At 40.5% G+C, this 14370-nt stretch overlaps 1 pseudogene; it reads left to right on the forward strand.

The window, feature by feature from the left end:
* Positions 1-9832: 9832 nt before the first annotated feature.
* LOC108799398 lies at positions 9833-10807 on the forward strand (annotated as a pseudogene).
* The last annotated feature ends 3563 nt before the right edge of the window (positions 10808-14370 follow it).

Consider the following 14370-nt stretch of genomic DNA (forward strand, 5'->3'; position numbering starts at 1 on the left):
TGATTACTACATATCTGTGGGACATCATTTCTCAGACAAGTCTTTGGAAAACATAAATGTTTAAGTTCTAACAGGGATTTTAAAAATACTTATGAAAAGAAAACCTTTAAACTGTGAATGATTACACAAGAGAATGGACTGAATGCGGACTGCAGCTTTAAAGTATAATTAAACCCTCCGTTTTGTTTTTTTTTTGCATATATCTACTGCTAGCAAGCAGTAGATATATGCAAAAAGTATTTTTTTTAAAAACACTTTGAAAAGGGTTAATACTCACCTGTGTCTTCCCCGCGCACTCCCATCCGAAAATGTGAAAATTCTCAGGCAGCCGCAAACGATCTTGGGGCGGGCGCATGCACAGTTCACATTTTCGGCCGGGAGACGAGGAGAGACACAAGGTATGTCTATGGACGCATGCACCGGCATGCAGACACCGTGGGACAGGAAGTGCCAGCAAGGACAGAGAATATAATATTAAGATACATCATTTAAGGTAAGTGCTTACATTAATATTGGGGGGAGGGAAAAAGGGTATCCTTTAATGTCACTTTAAGTCATTATCAAGTCGTTTTATGACCATTCTCACCTCTGTGATATTTCTTTCCATCTCCCATTTTAAACCTCACTCTTGCCCTTATCTAATGTACTTTCCCTTCAATGTGTGTTTTTTCCTTCAAAAACTGTTCTTCTTAACATCTTGCTAAAGCTTTGTGTGTCAGTACTGCTTGGATCAAGAAGAAGGATGTAGACCCCCGAAAGATTCTTCTGAAAATGTAACTGTTAACGCAAATAGAAAAGGTATCATGGACACTACTTAACTGTGGTTTTTTAGGTACATTATATGGTTAAAATCACATTAAAGTGTATTTCCACTGTTGCAACCAAATTGGTCACACCTACTTTTTTTGTTTGTTACATATTCACATTAACATAGCATAAAAAATACAAAAATATTTAGAAATTGTTGCATTCATTTTTATTTTATTTTTCTAGATTAAAAAAAACATACTTTCTTACACTCTTTGTATTGTTAAAAGAGTGCTAAAGATTTATGGGGTTATTCACAAAGCTAGCCGAAAGATCAGCTGTAGCTTCGGCTGATCCTTCACTTAAAAATAAATTCTTTGGAGCAGTACGGCTGAAATCAGCCGTACTGACATGTAGTGAATAGTCAAACGTTTTTCGGCTCACTTCACTACGGCTCGGTTATTCATTCGGCTGCCTCCGGCAGCTTAGTTAATAACCCTGTTAATGTTTGCCGTTATTGACCTGTCTGTACTGTACTGGCAGATTTCATTATTAGTAAAGTGGATATGAGCACTGACTGTCCTAACAAAAGGTTAAACATGTAGAAACATTGTATGTTAATAAGAGTAAACCCATTGTCTCCCTAGTCTTTCTATGGGGACAGACTTCCTTTCAAATTGTTTAGAGTAGCTTGCAGTCTGCTCCAAAGAAACATCTAAATGGTAATACATATATTATATTTATTTTTAAGTATTCTGTGTGAATGGGAACACAGAACAAACATATGACGAGATTTCTTAAAACAGTTTAAGCACATTTTAGTGTATGCCCACCAGTGTGATGTGGGGGGAGGAATCACAGCGTCTTTGTTTGCTATTGTGCTGCCACAGCCAGTATCATCTTTTTGTTCCTGCTATTTCAGTTACACTGCATGTCTATTTTCATTGTGTTATGCTGTATTCCTAGCTACTAGTGGTTGATTGCAATTGTTACAGCATAATCTGTGTATATCTTGTTAACTTTCACCCTTCCTGTTTTCTGTACATTGGTACAGTCTTCTGCTAGATCCTTCCAGCCTTGCCTTCTTACTTCCTTTTCTGCTTCATACCTCACTGAGGTAAGAGGGTCTCTGTTTAACATGTTAATGGCAAAGATAGGAATGTCTTTTTTTCACTCTAAGAATGACAAGGGGTCACATCCTCTGTATTAAGAAGGCAAATAAACGCGGCCGCCGATCGTAATGGCCGCACTGAAGTAGTACTCGGCACTTACCGGTCTCCTCAGCGACAAAAAACACCGCAACAGCGAGCGATCCTAGCTACTACCAGCGGTAACATAGCCTCCTTATCCTGCTCCATCAGGTACGAACATGCCGAAGAGAGGTAAAGGGCTCCAGAAGCCGCCACGGCTCACAGACTTTTATCCAGCCCGCCCGGCGGGAAGAAGGCAAATAAACGACATTGGGCTCTGAGTCTTTTTATCGAGTTGGACGATATCTGTGAATACCACCAAGTCAGTAGGTTGTCACACTATCCGTACAGATGAGTTTCAGGAAAGTATGTGCAAAGACATAAAGCAGTGGTTGTGACAGAATAGGTATATATATTAGAGTTGCACCAAAATGGAAATGTCAAAACTGAAACAAAACCAAAATTAAAAAAATTGTCAGGCCCGAAACCAAAAAATGTTTTTATTTTATTTTTTTCAAAATTTTCAAATATTTTATTTTTATTTATGTTTTATAAACTTTTTCATTTTTTATATTTATTTATATTTATTAATTCATTTTTTATTAAATATTGTTATTTTTAACTTTACCTTTAGGGGCTTCTGGGAAATAATGGGGGTCTGAACAGACCCCTGATATTTCCCTTTTAAAATAGAAAAAGAGATTGAGGACACAGAGTCCTCAATCTCTTTTTCTGTATCCCCTGTTATAAATGAACAGGAATCATCTGTACTGAGTGTTCCTGTTCATTCATAACTTGAGGACAGAGTATGTTTACTATAATCACAACTAAGAATGAACAGGAGGTGATGAACACTCCCCTTCATTCATAATTGAGGAAATAGTAACCATACTCTGTCCTCAATTATTTACAAACACTAAGTGATCACTGATCGCTGAGTGTTTGCATTGGCTCTCCTTTCTGACAGCTGTTACAGGAGGCTGAGCGGGGCGGTGCAGGAGGAGAGCTCAGCCTCCTGTGACAGTGTGTGCTGTCTCCGCCCACACACCGCTCTGCCGGACTGTGGCAGAAGGCTGAGCATTGTGGGAGGAGAGACGCCGATCGCTCAGAGCGCTCTCCTCCCACAGCGTTCAGCTGGCTGTCACAGTTTCTCTCCTCGACGCTGGGACACAGAGCGGGGAGGAAAGAAAGCAGGGATGCACCGATTTTATACCAGGACTTTTAATCATTAATTACATGTATTATTGTATTTATATTTGTTTCATTTATATATTTTATTTTATCACTACATATTTACATCTATTCACATGTTACCTTTGTTCAGTCCAAAATTAACAACATTGATGGAGATTAGGAAATATATGCACAAAATATAAATTGTGTACCTAAACCATGCACTATTTAATTTTCTTTAAAGAAGAACCCACGCTGCAAGGGTTAACTGGGGGTGTTCATTTTTCTCCGGGAGCCAGAATACAGAAGATACACTCATCTGATCCTCAGGCATGTGGCTGTGAATGCTCACGTCTCTCTCACTCTACTTCAGCTGTGGTATGTCCCTCAGCATCGCCATGTCTAATGAAGGCGAATGGACTGCATTAGACATGATGACGTCAGTGGGGCTTAGACCGCTGGAGCCTGGGGCAGAAGAGGCTTCCGTGATCAGTCTAGCAGCCAGGCGGGGTTGAGAAACAGATGAGTATATTTTTTTTTATTCAAGCCCCTAGTCCAAAACGAACAGTTACCATTTGCAGTGTGGGGGTAGCTCCACTGCAAGGGTTATCTTTTTAGATTCTTGGAGTTCCTTTTTTAAGGTCCAAGGTAGCCACTGCATGAACAGGATTCAGCTTCTCTGGAAGACTACAGGTGTGGCTTCCACCATTGTTGCTGCTGCTCTTTTATCAAAGAATTACATCCCATTACCATTATGCAGGATTAAAATTGAATTCTAGCTTCACCTCTAGTCTATATTAGTTGTACAGGACCCTTTTCTGTATTGAAATTGCTTACTCTGATTTCAATGCACACATGAGAACTCACATTATGCACGTGTATCTGCAGCAAGTAAAACAGCTCCCAACTCATTTCCTGCCTGGAGGATGTCTAGCATCATCTTGTCCTTTCCTCCAAGTCTTACTGTCCCTGACACACCTTTTATTTACCGGGTTTTACTGGGCCCGGGCAGAGCATTTGACGTCACATTGATCTCTACGACTGACGGCCGCAGTCATTTGAAACTCTTGCACATACTCTTAAGAGAGAGTCCATGCTATGTTACCACTGCTTTTATGTGAGTTATTTTCTTTTAATAAATCATACTCTGTTTGGATGGTACGCGCTGTGGTGTTTGCTTTCTTTTTTTGGTCATCACGATCCTGGCATTGACACCTTATACTGAGGTGGCCTATAGACCGATAAAGATTGGAGGTTATTGCTTTCCTATTCAAGAAGTGTTACACAGACCTGTTTGGTGGTCTGATTACACCATTGGAGGACATCTATGAGCGATTGGAGCTGAGGGCCCCCTCCCCTGGTTAAGAAGGGAATTGCCTGACTTGACCTCTTGCTGGGGTCTATCAATAAGGTGAGCACCCGTATATCTGGTTTGGTGCACGTGGTGCATTTGGTGAAGGAACAAGAAATATTCATCACTATTGCTATATTTGGACATTTTTGCAGATTTATGAAGATTTAAAGACTTCACACCTGATTGATTTTTTTACTCACTGACATTTGTTTGAGTCACTGTTTTTTTTAATACTCTTTATATCTGATCATTGTTGTATCTCGGCACATTTAGTTGTTAATTTTTCATGTATACACACTCACAGCGGGTGTACATTCCAGTGCCTTGTAGCTGTTAGCTTGCTTATTGGCGCAGTTCATTTTCTATATTTATTATTAAAATACTGTATATGCACAATAAACTTCAGCTTAAAGTATTCACTTGTCACTTGAACACTCTAAGAGGGCATTCACAAGCTCTACAGTAGACTATTAGCTTTGTTTAGAAAGTGGAGAGTAGTCATTACAGGAACGAAATATGGCTATAGGTTTTGTAGCTGAAGTGTTGCCTTACTTTCCGTACTGTTTATAAACCAAGGACAGTTTTCTGTTTTATAAGTACATAGTAATATAATTCCATATGACCAACACAGTACAAACTTCAACATGCATTTCCTCTTTCAAGAGAACTTTAAATGCACCCTTGTTAACAACTTAACACTTCTGAAATATCAGTCAGTAAACCATTTCCTGCAATCAGTACCTGAAAGTAAATTTACACAGCTGGGCTACTATAATTCTGTTTACACAGGTGTACCAGACATAGATATGAAATTAAATATAGTGACCTTGATAACCTTATAGCTTAATTCATGTAATGCCCTCTCATAGGCCTCCCAGACAAAGATCTTCACCGTCTACAATGAATGCAGAGTTGGCGCAGCTAGAATGGTCATAGAGCAATATCAGCATGCCCCTTAAAAATCATATCTTTGCTCACTCTATGTGTTGCTTGGAAATTGGATTTTTTTCTTCTCATAAATGGTCTACTAACTTTTAAGCTCATAAATAACTCGCATTCAACTTCTTTAACCATCAGACACAAATAGTCTAACTGTTTACAGATTCCTTAAAATCTATGCACCACAACTCACCCACGCTTCCTTAAGAGTTTTGAGACTGGTTCTTTTCTGACTTCGGTTGTCCACTGTTCCAGGTCCAATGAGCCTCTTGTTTGATAATGTTGCTTTGCCTCTACGGATAAAGGCTGTGAACTTGGAAGGACCCCCGTGACACACTATATCTTTTATATACAAACTACTCTTTTCCACTAGGACTGTTGCTCTGCCGGGGTTTGTCAAGTCATGGCATCAAGATCTGGGTAGGACTCTCTCAGATAAGGATTGTGAGAGGGCCTTTCACTACACTCATAAATTGTCAGTGTCTTGCTATACCCAAGAGAAGAATTATAAAATTATCTCGCATTGGTACAGAGATCTGGTTACCTTGCACCGTAGCTTCCCTTTGGTTCTTGACACTTGTTGGAGGTGTGCGAGGGACTGAGATACTTACCTGCATGTTTAATGGGATTGTCCTTTGCTTCACTCTTTCTGGACTTGAGTCTTCGAAATTGCCTCATATCTTTATGGTAAGGCTCTGACACCCTCTCCTAAAATTGCTCTTCTTTCCTTTAACATCTTTGGGCTGTTTGGATTGATTTTTCTGCTTCTGATGCCCTCAGATGCAGACTGTGATCACCCTCAGTTGTAGCTCTGTCTCCATGATTTTTACCCAGTGTTGCATTTGTGTGCAGAGTATGTCCTGCTCCTGAAATGTATGCATGTACCTTCCATTATTCATAGCTGCCACTGCAACCAGTCTTACCACCACCAGATGTAGTTGCTCTGGTTTTTTTTTCTCTGTTAATGCATAAAGATGCAGTTTGTAGACTTTTTGAAATGTTTTCTGAACCTCCCTTGAATCGAACCCAGGCATGTTCAGCTTAACGCCACTGATTAGTTTGAACCCATGAATACTGACTGAATTTATCTTTGTATTGGAAGAAATGTTGTGGCAGTTCCAGCTTCCTAGAATTACGGGCACACATGAGAGTAAAATGGGGACACCAGGATGCACAGAGCTAATAAATTACATGAAGCACGACAAGCAAAATGTATAGACATAGTCACACATAAGAGGTCAGGGAGAAGAGATGACTGGTTACAGGTTGCCTAGGTATTCACAGACATCATGACAGTGAGTGTTTTGGAGAAAAGCGCTTCATTAAAGAATGAATCAATAGTCTTAGTTCAGCATTCTCAGTTACATATAAGTTACCTTAAGATTGCTGTTAAGTCCCATTTCTTCAAACCCAGGATGTGAATCCTTCAGGCAAGGAGGAGGTCACCTAATTTCTTCCGCTATATCTTAGGATTATATAGTTTGTTGTCTATGTAGGTGGAGGTTTGTGAATGAAGCATCTCAATACTACAGTTCCTCCAGTGGCGTAATGACCACCATAGCTACCTATGTGGTCACTATGGGGCCTGGGACAGAGGTGGGGCCAGTCAGGAGACCGGGGCCCCATGGTGGTGGTGGAGGAGACCGGTGCCTGGCGGTGGCGCTGGTGGAGGAGGAGGCTGGGGCCCAATGGCGGAGGTGGAGGAAGCTGGGGCCAAGCAGTGGGTGGCTAGGGGCTTACAGGTATGAGGAGCACAGTGCGTAGGGAAAGAGACCCCAACCAGCCCACCTGAGACCTTGCAGAGCTCACCATAGAGAGTCTCTGGTGGGCTCTGCATGGTCTCAGGTGGGCTCTGCGGGGTCTATGGTGGGCTCTGCAGGGTCTTAGGAGGGCTAGGCAGGGTCACTCTCAGATGGTCTGTTTGGGGTTTCAGGTGGGCTCTGCAGGGTCCATGGTATGTGCATGGTCTCACCTGGGCTCTGTGGGGTCTCAGGTGGGCTCTGTGGGGCCTATGATGGGTCTTCAGGGTCTCAGGTGGTCTCTGCAGGGTCGCTCTCAGGTGGGATTTAAGGCGGGCTCTGCAGGGTCTCTGGTGTGTTCTGGGTCTCGGGTGTGCTATGCTGGGTCTTAGGTGGGCTATGTGGGGTCTCAGGTGGGCTCTGGAGGGTCTATGGTGGGCTCTGCAGGGTGTTAGGTGGTCTCATTAGGGTCTCTGGCGGGCAGTGCAGGGTATATGGTGGGCTCTGCAGCAGTGAGCGGCAGAGTGATCTGTTCTTCGGCTCTGATGTCAGGGAAGGAGATGGAGACGGCATAGGGAAGGAATGTGTTCTGAAGGTAGGTACTTTTTTTGGGGGTGCAGTGTGTGGGGGGGGTGCCATACCAAATTTTACTATGAGGCCCTGTGATTTCTAGTTACGTTCCTGAGTACCCCTAAAATGTTTACTAAGGCCTGGCTTACCTCCATCCCTCACCTGGCAGTGTTAATTTCAGCTGTGTACGCGCTTCTGAATCATGTGTTGTAAGTTGGCTTCAAGATAGACCTAAAGTGATTTTGTTTTACCTTTATATATTTATTCAATAGTGAAGGTAGATTGAAAATACAGTCATACAGGGACAGATTACATAGTGAATATCCAGGAGCAACATATATGGAAAAACTATAATGAACACCCTTTGATATAAAGTCCCTGAGTAAAAATAGTGCAAATATTGAGGGTAATTCTCAATGAAGAAGCAAGTTTCTGTACCTACATCAATCAACTATGCATAGTAAGATATACTGTACATCAATTTTCAAAGAAATAACAAATTTGGAAGGAAAGCTGAAGAGTAAGAAGAGCAAAGTTAACAAGAAGATGGAAGAGGAGGATGCAAGGTCAGGGGAAAACGAAAAGGAAGGACGGAGTCTTAGGGGAAGTTGGGGAGGAAAAATAGAAGAGAAGAGCAGAAGAAAAAAAAGAAAAAAATAACTCACTCAAAAGAGTAGCAAAAGAAGAGAAAATTATTTTGCAGTAGCATGGTACATATGGAGACAGGGTCATGTACCTCAAAGTAATAATACATTATTTTGGAGAATAGTATCGGTCATTCCAAATGAAGGACCAAATGTTAAGGTCAGAAATCTAAAGATAAACTGTACAACAATTGTCTGCAAGCCAACAGGCCAACAGGCCAACAGAACCATTCCTGTAGGCCAGTTATTGTATGCTGACTGTATGCTTTAGTAAAGGAGACTTCCATTTGGGCAAGGGTGATACAGGTAGCTATCAAGGCACTCAATGATGGGGGCTCTGCATATTTCCCTAAATAGGCAAAAGAAAATCTGCCTGATAGAAATATGTGAGTTAAGATGTGCAGGTGCCATTCGGCCAAGAAGTAATACCAACTCCTATAAGCACCAGAGCAGGATTTGGTGATGTTGCTATCCAGGTAGTTGAACATATAAAGCAAAATACTTCTGTCCAGAAAGAAAATCTTCCCACACGACCACCAGGTGTGATATAGAGATCCAATATTACCATAGTTCCTCCAACATAGTGGAGAATGGCCAGAAAACATTGCTGCCAGCTTCCGAGGAGTTTGATACCATCTTTGTAGGATTTTTTGCTGAGGTTCCCAGTTTTAGATGCATCTAGAGGCTTTAAGGGATGGCTTGAATTGATGTTAAAGTCAAAATTTCAAATGCTACCTAATTGACTGTCAATTGATGCTGCTCCTTGATGTTTAATAGTTTTATTTTCCTGCAGAATCAGCCAGTCCTTTGAACACTGCCCTGATACCCTGTTTTATGATGGCTTCTTTTTCTTGCAGGGTCCTATGGAGCCACCCTTGTGTGTGTAAGCTGTGTGTGTCCCCATATAATCAAACAGGCACAACAAGGCAAGACACTCCCCTCCCCCCTCCCTCCTTTCTTCTTCCTCCTCCAAGCTAGTAGATGGACAGCTGCTGGAGACTGCTCTGTCCCTTGTGATCTTGTACTGGACAGGAAATTCAGGGAAGCCGAGTTGAGAGAGTTGAAGCCAGCTGTTCAGAAGCATGATGACTGTAATTGCTTGGGCAAAGATGTAGAAATACTTTGCTGGACAATGTATATTTGTTTGATCTGGATTTATTATTGAACATAAATGTTTGAGAGTTTAACACTACTTTAAAGTGTTTGTAACCTTAAAAACTTATTTCTCACTATCTATTCCTTTAATTATGCACAGTGTCATTTTCATTCTCCCTATCACTGTTTTCCATGTAGTGAGCTCACAGTACCTGGTTGATCCTGCCATTCCCCATCTACCTTGTTCAACCTACCATGCTAAGCAGGGATGCTCATCTGTGCTAATTGCCAATGTTAGTCTCAGCTCCCTGTATCTTACAAAGTCAGTTAATCTTAGACAATGAGTCATAGCTCTCACCTGCTGTGAGACCTCCAGGTCCTGTCACTTGACCATGAAGATTGTTGTGATGGAGATTTGAATGTGGAGCTTTTGGGTTCCATGGCGTCTGTTTGGGAAGATCCAGTCCTGCAGCATCATTTCAGAGGACATAAAGATGCTGTCACATACATAAAATTTAGTCCAGACAACAAACAACTTGCAACATCTGCAGCAGATACATTTGTTATGATCTGGAACTTCAAGTCTTAGTCACGGGCCTTCCGGATTATTGGACACAAGGAAGCATTACTGAGTGTGCAGTTTTCCCCCATAGGACACTTGGTGGCACTGGCTGCTAAAGACAGGACAATGAGACTCTGGACCCCCTAATATCGAAGGTGAATCAACCATATTTAAGGCCCATGCAGCCTCTGTGTGAAGCGTTGACTTCTCAAGTGATAGTCAAACAATAAATACTGCATCTAATGTGATGACAAGTCAGTCAAAATGTGGAATGTACATCACCAGCGTATCTTTTTCTCACTTAGTCAGCATACCATCTTGGTGAGATGTGCCAAATTTTCCCCAGATCGAAGACTAATTACCTCATGCAGTGATAACAAGACTGTATGGATCTTGGATACAACAAACAAAGTTTGCATTAACACGTTCATGGATTACAAAGGAAATTCCACTTATCAAAACTTCAACCCTTCAGGAACTTGTGGAGTGTTTGCTGGTGCTTACAGTACTGTGAAAATATGGGATATTAAAATGAACAAATTGCTGCAGCATTATCAAGTTCACAGTGCAGGCGTCAACTGTTTGTCTTTTCACCCATTTAGCAACTACTTACTTTCTGCATGAAATGATGGCACTGTGAAGGTGCTTGATCTTCTGGAAGGAAGACTCCTATACAGACTTAATGGACAAGCCCTGATTTCTCACTGGCTTTCTCTAGAGAAGGAGAAATGTTTGCCTCTGGGGGAACAGATGCTCAAGGCTTGATGTGTGTGTTTTTAATCATGTTGATTTAAATGAATAAAACTTATCTTTTTTCAATATAACTATTTGTATCTGGTGGACATGATGCATGGTTTGGACACCTTAAAAGACCCATGTTTCTCATTTCCTTGTTCTCTATGCTTTCACCTGCTGTGTTGACATTGCAGCCCCTCGCCCAGCCCTGCACTGATAAGTCATAGCTCTCTCCTACAGTCACACTCATCTGCAACTCTGACAGGAGTATGAAGGGCAATAGCAGTCTCATGACAGAACCCAAACGTGTCTAAAAAGGGTGTTTGAGAAGAGATTTTGGTATTTTAAGGAAATGGTGACTTAATTAATATTAAATTATCTGCCAGCATTTTAACTGTAATCACTGTGGATTCACAACTACTTCAACAGGTGTGAAAAATATGTTTGCTTCATTTATATGTAAATCAAACTGCAGAGATTACTGCAAAGGCCATCATTTTTAAACATAAGAATTTGTCTGGTAGGTGCATTATACTACAGATGATATTAAACAAGTTTTACTACAGTTATATTTTTTCAAATTCAATAATTTTTATCGGCCAATATAGTATAAGTACAGCAACTAACAAAGAATATAAACATAACAGGAAGGAATTTAAAATATCAGATAACAATAACTAGTCCCGAAGTGAGATCAAGATATAATCATATCTTAAATGGGGGACCTTTAAACATTGGTAGATTAAACAAAGATATAAACATTAAAGGGTAGGGGGATAGGGTTAAGAGAATGAAAGGAAAAGGGTAGAAAAGAAGTAAGAGCAGAATGGCCAAGGGTGTCCGTGACCCCAGAGAAGTTTGTAAATGGAGGATTAAGGGGTTAGATTTCCAACAATTCTCTACTGAAGTTAGGAGGCATAAATTTGGAGACCCATGGTTCCTAGACCCTGTGGAACCTGGGCATTCTGTCTCACAATTTAGCAGTTAGCTTCTCATTAACCAGGACCCACTATACCTGTGTTTCTCCAAATATAAGACACTGTCTTATATTTTTTGTGGCTCAAAAAACACACTAGGTATTATTTTCGGAGTAGGTCTTATTTTTTTTTATGTATAGCAATCCAAAGTTAATGCAAATCCAAATTAAATAATCCAAAATGGCAAAGTTAAGAATAGGGTGATCAGGGTAATCTACAGTATGTCAAGTTAGCATAGAGAGAACAACAGCAACAACAATGGGTATTAAAGTAGTGGTACATGACAAAGTAAAACAGGTTTTAGTGCACCAAAGAGGAGGGCGGTCTAGGGTATGGAAGAGGGAAACACGGGAGGAATAAGGAGGGGGGAATAAGGGCAGGAAAAACAAAAAACAATAAGGGTGTGAGGGGTGAAGGGGAAAGTGGGGAAGAGGAAGGGGTAACATGAGTAACTATAATATAAGGGTAAAAGAAGTATACACTCCTACAACCTCACAAAAGACGGTTACAAAGTAGCAGGCATAACCATAGCATAGCAGTATAAATTAGAGAAGATTTGTGTTGGCAGCCTGTAAAACACTCTCTTGGGTACAAAAATATAGAAATTTCACAATGATATCCCGTGGGGCACCCGATTTGGGCTTTCTCATGAGCACCCTGAGTATGTGCTCAAACTCCAGGCATTCGATCGGAAAAGATGTAAGCAATTCTGGTATAATTGCTGCTACAGAAGATTGTAAGTCCTTCTCGGGAAGCCCCCTAAAGCAGGGGTTGGAGTGGCGAGATCTGTTCTCAAGATCCTCCAGTTTGTAGTGGAGATGTGTGGTTTTTTCTCAAAGGCATTCTAGATTCCTGGCATGGTTGTCGAGCATTGCAGTGGTGTCATCCATGCGAGCTTCCAAGTCCGTTGTGCGGCGGCCCAGCTCCCGGATCTCTCCGATAAGGCAATTCGTAATCTGTTTAGATGTGGACTGCAAGGCTTTGTGAAGCATTTTATCAATACGTAGTAGCAACTTGTGACTGCTAATGGTGCAAGAAGTAGAGGTTAAGCTAGCGTGGCCATCTTCCTTATTACCACCACATGGCATAGTCGGCTTGGGAAGATAGAGGAAAGCCCGAGTCAGCAGGGCTTCCTTGTTAGTGCGGGTTTTCTGCTTCTGCTTGGCACTTAGAGGAGCCATGGGTGCAGCCTCAAAGGCAGACAGATAATTGTAAAAAAGCACAAGTAAAAGTAGGTCAGTCTGGAAGGCAGGAACGGTGGTTGGGATCTCACAGGGTCTGGAGCTGTTCTAAGGCATGTTCGTCCTACACTGCTGTGTGCATACTACTACAGTTATATTTTAATGAGAAATATCAATTCATTTTGTAAATGTAACCATTGCTCTTTCAGGTGCCACTGAAACTGGCTTACTGTGCCTTAGGTTACTAAACCCTGTATTAGGGCCTTCTTACCTTTATCAAAATTATGTGCCAATAATGAAATAAAATATCTTTCCTGTCTATACAAGTACAACCTTTTTCAATATCTTCAGCTTCTTTATTTATATGCCGTTCTTACTGACAATTCTTCCATAACTGCTCTAGCTCCTTCTCATTTCTTGTTCCTATAATGAGCATTCCATAATGGAGACCATCACTTTCTAGTTGACTTAACACAAAAAGTGCTCCCAAAATTAAAATTAAACCCTGGGTTTATTTTTTGTTTATTTTAGAAGCATTTTGATTTTAAAGATATACCAGATTATACCATTTCAGAAAAACTACACTTGAAGGTAGGGAAAGAGTTGGATACAATAAGATATGGTGTTGTCTTAGTATACTGAAGATATATGCTAGTTTAGATAATTCCCTCAGATAAGAGACAGGACATTATAGAGACAATCCATTTTCCATTTTCAGAAGGTGCATAGAATTGATTGGGAATATTGTTAATTTTTTTTTTTTTTTTACAGTAAATACAGTATAATACAGTATTAAATAATACAATAAAATGGCATCACTTTCTCTGAAATTTGATTTAAATAGATAATGTCAAAGGGTTTTTTAGCCATTTTTCTGCATGAATAGTTTGAAAAAAAATGCAACAGCACACTTTTATAAATAACACTTCATTCATGCCATTCCTTGCAAAAAAATAAACTTTCAGTGCTACCAATGTTTCTTATTGTTGGCAAAGATATTGAATCCAAATGTTGTATAATCCCTTGTATTGCAAATATTACTTATCATAGCCTAATGTATAATGTTCAGTTCTGGGTAAGTTCTTTTTTGCCTTTGAAGTTCTTTCAACCATCTTATTGACAATTTTTGCAGTGGGGCTACCACAGAATTGCAAGTGTTAACTACTAATTTTGGTCTAGGGGCAAAAATAAAGATACAATCACTAGTCATGTGCACTGGCAACAAAATTCATTTAGTTTCGTTTAGTTTTGATTTGGATTTTGCGTTATTTCATTTTTCGGGATTCGGGTCCGAAAGTCAATTTGTTTTGGACTAAATTTGTTAGCGGTAGTCTGTACAAATATTCATTTCGTTGTCGTTTTCATTTCGTTTGTTTCGTTGCAGTAAAGGGACATTTTTAAAAACAATCATTTTTTTTAAATGTAATTTTGCTGCAACGAAAAATCACCCACAAACGAAAATTC

Source organism: Nanorana parkeri, unplaced genomic scaffold (assembly GCF_000935625.1).
Source record: "Nanorana parkeri isolate BGI_ZX_2015 unplaced genomic scaffold, ASM93562v1 scaffold1715, whole genome shotgun sequence".
Classification (NCBI taxonomy): Eukaryota; Metazoa; Chordata; class Amphibia; order Anura; family Dicroglossidae; genus Nanorana; species Nanorana parkeri.